Here is a 9,858-nt window from a genome sequence, read left to right on the forward strand (position 1 = left end):
TTAAATCCCAAAATAATTACAACAAAAATTAATGAACCAATTTCAGTAACTTCTATGGGGTTCTAGATAGTAAATCCGTTTACAGATGGGAAATTTATTATTCCATATTCAAATAAGAAAAAAAGTAAATTAGCCCCGAAAGTGCTGCCATCTCTTGAAAAAAAATCTTACTAAAAATCGGTACATTTAGCCTTAAACCCAATGTCACTTTAAAATAATAATTGATACAAATAATTGATAAAATTAGTAACGTAATAAACAACAATAACAAATATATGTAAAATACAGTGGTAAAACTACAAAAAAAAAACAAGTTAAAACAGTGAGAAGACAATTAGAAAGACCCTACTTTTACGTGTAAAAGTCGTGAAAATTTATTTAAATACCTTGCCAGTAAAACTCAACTTAAGCCATGCGACAATAAACAAAATTTACGTTGATGGTGGAAGTTGAGCATGCCAACTTTGGTCGAACATTTTGTCTACTAAACAAGCTGAAAATTAAAAGAAAAAAAGTACAATAGAAGTTGTTGTGATTTGTCTTCATTTAAATTTTGTAAAATTTTGGAACGCTATTCTTTCCTTATGGTGGATTCCTATGATTTCCAAAAGTCAATATAACATGGACATTATTTATTCCAGCCTAAACATTAAGTGCACTATGTTTATAAACTGGCAAATAAAGAACAGAAATAACTTTTTTTTTAATAGTTTAACAATTACTAGTTGATGTGACTAATAAGCAGCCAATGCTTAATAGTCACTCCAATTTTTTTGGAAAATAAATCGAAAACATTTATTTTCTTGTAATGAAAATAAAATATAAATCTTTACATTTTTGTTCTTTCTTTTCAGGCTTACCTGACTTGTTAAGGAACCTTTATTATATATTTTAACAGTTCCTGCATATTATGAATTATAAATTATCTCTTAGTATTGGTGAAAATATGAAAATGCAGTCCTACGTAGTTACCACAACTGATTATCACAAATTAGACTTTTCAAGGTTAGTATTAATAGATTTTAAATCAGATTTTTTTTTAGAAATATAAATTATAAATAAAGTACATTCCTTATTTTTTTACTTCAAATATTCAGTAAATTTTTCATAATATAATAATACAATAATTTTTTTCTGTTGGTCCAATTATATTAATAAAGATTTATCAACATTTTATAAATAATGTCTGCATTGTTCATTTTCTTGAAATAAGAGTTTTTCCTATACATCGTAATAGATATTTCTTGGTAAATATTTTTTTTTTATTGCAATTATTACAAGAAAACTTTTAAGAAATTTTAAAGTGTTAGGAGTTTTTATTATTTTTGGTAGAGTGTGTTACTATTATTATTATTTTGATATAAATACGTAAAAATTCTTTTCTTGATTTTACATACACTGTCCTCCCAGTTTTCCTTTGATTGTTTTCCTTTCATCATCTGAATTATCTCAAAGTTAATTTTATTTTATATGTTTCATACTAATTCACTTAACAAAGCTAATACATTCTCTTTTGTTTATATATTATTTTCAGTCCATTAATAATTATTAATTTTTACCATTTAAAAATTCCATTAAACAACTATTTATTTTAGTTTATATTTCTTTTTTATCTCCTTAAGTATTTATAGAACTACAGAATAAAATAAAATATTTTTACTAACGTTTCATAGTTATTAATGAAAAAAAACATTTTCTAATGTTTAAGTTATACACTAAGCATACTTTATAGATAACTTGTAAAATAAAAAAAAAATATCGAGTTTGGCAAAGGAACTAACCATACCGCACATTTTTCTCTACAATTAACGGATCTATTGGAGCGTCCTGTGGTTCCGATAACAGTTCTCAACCTACAGTTCGCTATTGATGTTCAACCAAAGAAATAATAAGCCTAAATTGTTATAGTTATGTTTCAACATTGTTTAAACTGTCAATGATATTTATTTAATATTATTAACATAATTGAAACACATTTAATCAAGTTAAGTATGTATAGCTATTACTAATATTTTTACTGTCTTCTCTTATATCTTTGTTCGAATAACTGCTCAGTTACACATTTTTTACGATGCCTAAGATAGAAAAGATGCTTTCATATTATGCTATCTAAAAAGGAGTCGCTTACTTTTAAAAAGAAATAATACCATGAAGTTCTGTAGAATAAAATATTCTCCATCGACTCAAGAAAACAAATATCTTGTTCTGAAAGAAAACTCAATCAACTGAAGGTCTAAAAATAAAACATACATTTCAAAATTGAGAAAACTGAATAGAAATTTAATAACACCTAATTTAGAAAAAAACAAACCAAGGATTATAAATTTCCTCTTTCATTTATTTATTATATATTTTTAAAAATGTAAAGTGTTGTAACTAAATTAATTTTTTTAAAAGAAAAACTATTGAAGTTAAAAACCTATCGTTATATAGATCAAAGTTTTCGCATTCATTATAATATTTTATAAAGGGAATGATGTAAGTTGATAGAACTTTACACATAAAACCTTCAAGAAGTGAGTGGGATCAATGTTAAATTTAATCATGCAACGAAGAATTAAAGTCATGGATATCTACTTTAGCTTTGATAAAGTTCGTTTTGAGTCCGTTATGTGTAATAAGACTTCGATATTTTATGCTTTCATCTAAGTCCGGATCACCAGGCAGAATGTCAAAATAAGCATGGGTTAAGTAGTTACAGAAAACACCATTTTCAGCAGCGCTATAATAAGCCAAGAACTATATAATAAATATTTATATAATGTGTAGATGTACTATATCTTCTCCTTCTTTAACCTTCATCTTTAGTGCCTCTCAGCATAGAAGAGCATTCAGCCAGGAATTCCACTCCTCCCTATTTCTCACCAGTTTCCTCGCCTGTCGGAGGTCTTTTAAAATATTTTTTAAAATATACGTATTTAAAATAGGTGTATTCCTAAAATATTACAGCAACTTTTCCGCCAATTTTTTACTATCGTTTTTACTCTGTTTTTTTATTTTAAATTTATTAAACCGCTTTAATAATTTTAATAAAACTTCTTAAATAGATTTGCAATATGAGCTTGGTGAAATACTCATTGACATAGTCTGATTAAGTTTTAAAAATTTATTTCTCGAAATACCTTTAATTTTCTGGAATAATTACCCATCTTTTATTAATAGTAGTAAAAAAAAAAAATAAAAGGGTAAATATAAAATATACTAGAATTTATTAATTCACCTTAGAAAACAAACATTTTGTTAGGTTAAAAATAAATTAACGGTAGTAAATTATATAGATGTAAAATATATCAACTATTGAAAAGCCAAAAATTCTAGAAAATTATTAGATACTAATAAAGTTATTGAAAATAATATATAGTCACCAAAAATGCATGAATAAATTGAACTTAATGAATAAACTGAAATAAATATACTAGTAGTTGTTATGTTTCATGGTTGGTATGCACTTTGTTTGATGGAAACCCAATTTAATCTTACTGTTTTTAATTTCACTAGACTAAATAAGGAAATATAGAAAGAGAAAGTATTGTTATTTTAAATAATTAAAGAATTGCTGTTTTAACTCAAAGTAGGATGCTAAGCGATAGCTGTATATTGCTCACACCGGACCAGATTTTTAGCTATAAATTTTTTTTTTTTTTCGTTTGTGTTTGACAATTAATTTGTCATTTTTAATTATTAAATCATGTATATCATGGATATAAAAACATATTTGAAATTATAAATATATATACACAACAGAGTTGTGAAAGAAGATATTTTTCCTCTTAAGAGGGGTTATTGTAGCCCTCTAGAGAGTTCCTATCGGACGATCAGCCGCTCCCTGAGGGGCAAGTCAATGGAAATATTGAGAGAAAAACCTCACAGCTGATAAGGAATTGCATAAGCTGGATGAATAGCTGAAAGATATCAAAGAAAACATTTCAACCCTAGGCCATTTTCGTTGGTCTTCCAATAATTCGACTGTTCATCCAAAAGGGCATAACACTTAAAATTATTACTTCAAGAAAAATTTAGTATTTTTTAAATATTTATAAATTATCATAATTTATAATGAGAGATCGACGTGGTGCAGTGAACCAGGCACTGTGCGACTACGTCCAAGGACCCTGGGTTCGAATCAGACCTTAGCAGATAATTATTTATTCTGTTCCTGCAGCCGTGAATCAACTCTGTGGATTCGGGAGCCCTCCGAGGTAAGGTACCCACTTACATTGCAGAAAAATATGGCCGACGTGCTTGATCATGAACAGATCATCTTGTACAACCGTTGTTCAAGAAACAGTACTTCCTTACAAACTACAGAACCAACGACCAGAAATTAACATATTCGCGGTATAGACAGAAATTATATATTCGTTCATTTTCCTTTCGGTTTCATCGCAGTGAGTTTGGATCATACATGCCTATTTCATGAATCACATGATCTACTACACTTGATTTAACATATGAAATTTATATAAAAATTGAATGACAGCTTAACACATATAAAACCATATATATTCATGTTTATTCTACATTGTATCATAAATAAATATAGAAAACAGACCACTGCAAATATGATTTGATGCAATCACAAGATGAATAATAATACATTTTCATCAGGATCAATAACTTTCTAAATTAAAAAAAAAATCTTAAAATTTTGTTCAGCTTCTGCAGAAATTTTCAAGGAACAGGATCAAAACTACAATAAATTTGTCTGAGCGGTGATGAAGATTTACATGTATTAACTTTTTACTTTCACCGCGTATATGGAATATAGTACAGTGATAAAGAAAAATTTTGAATTCGTCGATATTATTGTGAAATAATATGTAACATGTAAAGTCATAGAAAGCAATAAGAAAGGGAAAAACGCATAAATAAAAGGTCTGTTCTAATAAAAGTTTCACTAGTAAAGTTGTGGGCGAACGCACAGTACGTTTATCAGTTTCTGGAAGATTATTGATTGACCGTGTGTATAGATGAATGGAATATGGTCCGGGTGCGGTAAAAAAAAAACTCAAATAGTAAATAATTACACTATTTTATTGAGCCAACGTTTCGTTTGTCCGATATATCTTTTTATGTCACCATAGTTGTTTGTGAAAGGTGCTCCATCTCACGTTTGAATAGAAATTCACGATGCCATTTAGTGGTAGATAACTGCGTCTCAAGAGCCGCATAATTTTTAGCTGAGATAAACAATTCACTATGAGTGAAAAACTACAGCCCAAACAGGCGAATGGACGGAAGAGGGATGAAAGAGGGAAGATAGCACAAAAAGAAAACAAGAATATTCACTTTCAAGACCACATTAGCTCACCGTGTAACCTCCTACAAGTAAAGTACATCATCTATTATTATATGAATTACCATTTATAATTTCATATAACCCCATTACAATCTACAATCAAAATTAAATACTAAACCACATTGTTCAAAATTTCGGCAAACCGTCATATAACCATGAGTCTTATTATTAAATTAATAATAGTGGCTTTTCTATATCACAATTCTCCATTTATTTTAAAATCCATTAAATATAGTTCACTCCATTTGTTACAACCACCAGCATTTTACAATTGATTTAGGTATTATCCCCCAACATTCATCATGTGGAATATCTAAATTTTACAATAGTTGTAATTATTTTTTAAATTTCACTTTATCTACACATGAGTATACGTATTTATACGAAAAATGTTGGAGTCAGTCAATTAGCTCTGAAAGGCTAATTTGGAGAATTAATAATAATAATTAAAATAGATGCTATAGTGAATAATATAAAAATATCTGTTCTGAAACGTGCAAGGATTAATTTTAACTAAACATAGGCTGATTAGTGAAAGTTGTGTGGCGCACGCACCGCACCAGACCTTTTGTTTATCTTGATAATCCCTCTGATTTTTTTGCAAAAACATCACGTTACAGAATAATTTCCAACTTACTAAAATGTTTTTTTAACTTCTATAGGTAAGCATACTTATATATTCTATTTATTATATAGTCATTGCTGGGTTTCTGTGTGTCGTGGCCTGATATTAAAACTCTGATATAACCTGAAATTAGCGCTCTAGAACTTAAGAAGTCTTTACTTGGTGTAAGTTAAATAAGAAATTCTGTTGCGGACAAAATCCCAGTTCACAGCTCCATGCCTTTTCCATTTTAAATGTTCTCTATGCCATTGTATACCTTAGAAGACTATCGGAAAGGTATTAGGGGGAGGTCTGACGTAGTAATGGATTCGCATCGGTATGAATTGTAGTGGAAAGATGTATATGCTTCTACGTTGTGTGTGGTTATTGAAGTTTTTATGAACTATTTTATTTATTATACAATAAAATGATGTTTAGGTATATTAAATTTGGATTCTAGGGATTGAGAACATAACTTATAATGTCTAGTTATATTCGCGTCTAGTTATATTCATATTTATCTATTAAGTATTAAAGTTGAGCATGTTGTAAAAGTAATTATACAATAGTCTTAATTTACGATACATTTGTAGTATTTAAGGACATTTTTCTGACCTGGAAGTCTAATGACGCAACTGTAATATCAGGGATGTACTTTCTTGTGTTGGCTAAATGTTTTTAAATGCATTTTTTAGTCTGCTCACGCATTATGTCAATTTATACTTCCGCAGCAGAGATATTTCAACGTAAAATCTTAGATAGTTAGTTAATGAAACTCTTGTATGGGGCAAAATAAATAACAATTTACTTTGATTGATTATTATCTTTGATTTTTAAGACATTTTTAAATTCTTGATGTAACCCATAGGAAGACTTTTCCAATTGTAGACAGCTTTGGTTCATAGATAATATGATAATTTTATAAGTATATTCGCGTTTTATTGATCATCCATTAATGCCAGGAATAGTACACTTTAAATCCACAACCTTCACATTATGGACTGACATCGTAACATCTTACAAACTAAATATGTTTGATCTCTCTGGCCAAAAGACAACAGAATACATCCAAAAAAATAAATAAATAAATTTGAACCGCTACTACCCTTGAAGTGTCAGGGGCGCAGTACTGTTACTACAATTACATACTATTGTATACTATACTATAAGTACAATTACAGTTGTGCAATGAGGTGATTCGGTCAGAATTACGCTCGACCGCCATATTTTTACCCAGTTAAGGGAACCCACGTAATGAGGCTGGGTGGTCTCCAGAGGACTACCGAATCCAGAGATTACAATAAAATAAATGACTCGCGGCTACAATAAAACAGAAAATAATCATCTGCCACACCCGGATTCGAAACAAGATACTAGGAGTTCGTAGCACAGTGCCTTACAATTGAGCTACCCACTTCAAACAATTATTTCCATAACAGACTTTATTATATTTCAGTGATATGTTGAAAAATATCTTCTTAATGTATAAAAATGTTTCCAGATGCTTGTCTCCATTAATAGGTTATAATATATCTGCAATACACCAGCATATTTAATAATACAAACTTAATTATGCATTTTTGATATAGTCTAAAATCTTTTTAATATTTTCTAAACATTTTATATTGAATTTATAAATTAAATATAATAAAATTGTAATGATTCAATGGATAAAATTATTATGAAGGCAAAGAATATTTTACAGTATCATTCATTGCCTTTATAATAATTTCTTACATTTAACAGTGTCATCATATTTAGATTATAAAATTTAATGCTTGGAGTTCTATAAATGGGTAGATTCTCGTCATGTTTGTATCATGTAATGTTACAACTTATAGAAAATTTACTAGTTGTATACAGTTTTAAATAACAATAAATAAATTATTAAAAAAAATTTAATACATATTCATTTTCTTCAAAACCAGTGGCAATAATTTGTTAAGGCCCTTTTCTCTATTGGGGGCTAAAAGGAGTACTACTACATTCTCTACTTCATACTGTTATAACACATTATATCCATTTCTTTCACTATATCACATTTTATCCATTTCTTTCACTATATCACATTATATCCATTTCTTTCACTATATCACATTATATCCATTTCTTTCACTATATCACATTATATCCATTTCTTTCACTATATCACATTATATCCATTTCTTTCACTACATCACATTATGTCCATTTCTTTCACTACATCACATTATATCCATTTCTTTTACTATATCACATTATGTCCATTTCTTTCACTATTCCACATTATATCAATTTCTTTCACTATCAGAGCATCTTCATATTGAATATTAGTTCCATGCTAAGATTTGTCACCAAACTCTCAATATTTAAAAATAAGGGTTGATCAGTCTATAATTGCTACATGTCAATAACTGGTGGACGTACTCTACTAAAAATATTGTTTTTAATTATTCATTTCTCCTGAAGAATTCATCTTCGAAGAGAATATGCACAACAAAAACTATTCGAAAACGAAAAACATCTATATTTGTTTTCGGAATTAATCTCATCACAATCTATTCTAGAATTATTCAACAAAAATTTTAATTTTCCTATGATTCAACATGTTTTGAGAAGAGCTAAATTGAAAGAATGTTAGTAAGATAGATAGAGCCCAATGTAATACAGAGCAAGGAATTAGGCTATTTTCATAGCACGCCTTGAGGAATTCCATGCTCTACCACATTTGTGGTGTAGGGGAGACCCAACTTCCTTCCATTAATCCTCCTCTGACACCAGGAAGTTGAGGAAGAACTACTAAAGTTGAAGAGCCTGGGTTTGTGGACAGGGTTAATGGTATACTATACAAGGATATTGAGCAACTATTCCCTCGAAGTTTCAGTGCTAAAACCTTCTTATCCTTGTGGAAAAGAACATTTTCCGTTTCGTTAAAAGAAGTATATTTTTTATAAGACAAGGCCATATTGAATAAAATAAACATTGTTTCTTCAACTACTATAAAAACTATTTATTCCAATTGTATCAATACTGCCCTTATACTCATAAAACATTATTTTGAAATTTGAACGCCAATATATTAGACACTTGTGTATCGAATGCATACTTGTTATTTATTAATTAATAAATTAATTGATTTAAAAATCTTTATTTATTGATAGATATTACAATCTGCCTCACCGTCGTGGGCAATAGGTTATAGTGATGAATGATTCATACTAAAACAAAATAAAATAAGAATGAAAAATAAATGAAAGAAAAAATAAAATAAAATCTCTCTTAAAATATGTACAAACAGAAGGTTAAAAAAAAATGAACATGATCAAACTATGTGCATGAATAAATAAATAAATAAAATAACATAATCTCTAGTCACATTTACACTCTTATATACAATATTTACACAATTGACCTGAGGATCCCCCACGTGGGGTAGAGCAGAGCTCATAAGATCCTAGCGCACCCCTCTCGCATCACTATGTAATGCGTAAAGGTAATGAGCCAGTGGAGAACTAACAATTAATTTTTTTTTCTGTTGTATACACTCCATGCGTACACATTTATTTTTTAATGTACAGCAAGGTATCACTTATATAGATTAATAAAAATTATAGAGTTATACATTTAATTTTTGTCATCTATTAACTTTTAGTTCATGTTTCTTAAAAATATGAAATGCGAAAGGTCGTTTCTTATTTTAATGATTTATATATCGGTATATTGTTAACATATTGAGATAAAGTTTAGTTGTATCTAAGCAAGTTTTGTTAAAATTCATGGAGCGATTACAGAACTCCACCTGGGTTACCGTGCCCCCCTCCCCTACCCTCCCCTCCAGACCCAGCAAAATATTACAAGGGGCCCCTTCTCTTAATATTTCATGTATTTTATTTTTTTTAAAAATAATATTAATATGACTAACAAGGTTTACTGTGAATAAATTACATTACGTAGATTTATAAATTAGTTTACATAG

Source organism: Halyomorpha halys, unplaced genomic scaffold (assembly GCF_000696795.3).
Source record: "Halyomorpha halys isolate HHAL.00 unplaced genomic scaffold, Hhal_1.1 Scaffold1317.1, whole genome shotgun sequence".
NCBI classification, from domain to species: domain Eukaryota; kingdom Metazoa; phylum Arthropoda; class Insecta; order Hemiptera; family Pentatomidae; genus Halyomorpha; species Halyomorpha halys.